Below are 502 nucleotides of genomic sequence, written 5' to 3' on the forward strand. Positions count from 1 at the left end.
CATTCAGGGACAGGAGGGGACACGGGGGAACAGGAGGAGGTCCCCGAGGGGCAGGAGGGGATGTGGGGGGACACAGAGGGAGAAGGAGAACAGAGAAGCCTCAAGGAACACCAAGGGGACACCCTGAGGGGACAGAGAAACACAGGAAGGGTCTGGGGGACAAGGGGACACCGAGGAGCCCTGGTGGGGGACAAAGAGCGGGGACAGAGAATCCCTGGAGCACCGAGGGGACACCGAGGGGACACCGAGGGGACACCACAGTCCAGGGGTACAGGGGACAGCCCAGGACACACAGACGGGGACACAGCAAAAGGACACCGGGGTACAGTGACAGCCCAGAACACACCAGGGGGACACACCAGGGCACACAGCAGTGGGGGCACAGGAGGCAGCCGGACACACTGAGGTGACCCCAGGTGACCCCGTGGTGACCCCAGGTGACCCCAGGCGCGGCGCTCACCTGCGCACGAACTTGGAGGTGAACTTGCTGAAGAGGCTGGCG

At 64.9% G+C, this 502-nt stretch overlaps 1 protein-coding gene across 1 annotated transcript in view; it reads right to left on the minus strand.

Annotated features, from left to right (window-relative positions):
• Positions 1 to 502, minus strand: part of MARK2 (microtubule affinity regulating kinase 2) — a 25,750-nt gene that overhangs the window by 1,493 nt on the left and 23,755 nt on the right. The gene's annotated exons all lie outside the window — the stretch shown is intronic.

Source organism: Corvus brachyrhynchos, unplaced genomic scaffold (genome assembly GCF_000691975.1).
Source record: "Corvus brachyrhynchos isolate BGI_N302 unplaced genomic scaffold, ASM69197v1 scaffold442, whole genome shotgun sequence".
NCBI lineage: Eukaryota > Metazoa > Chordata > Aves > Passeriformes > Corvidae > Corvus > Corvus brachyrhynchos.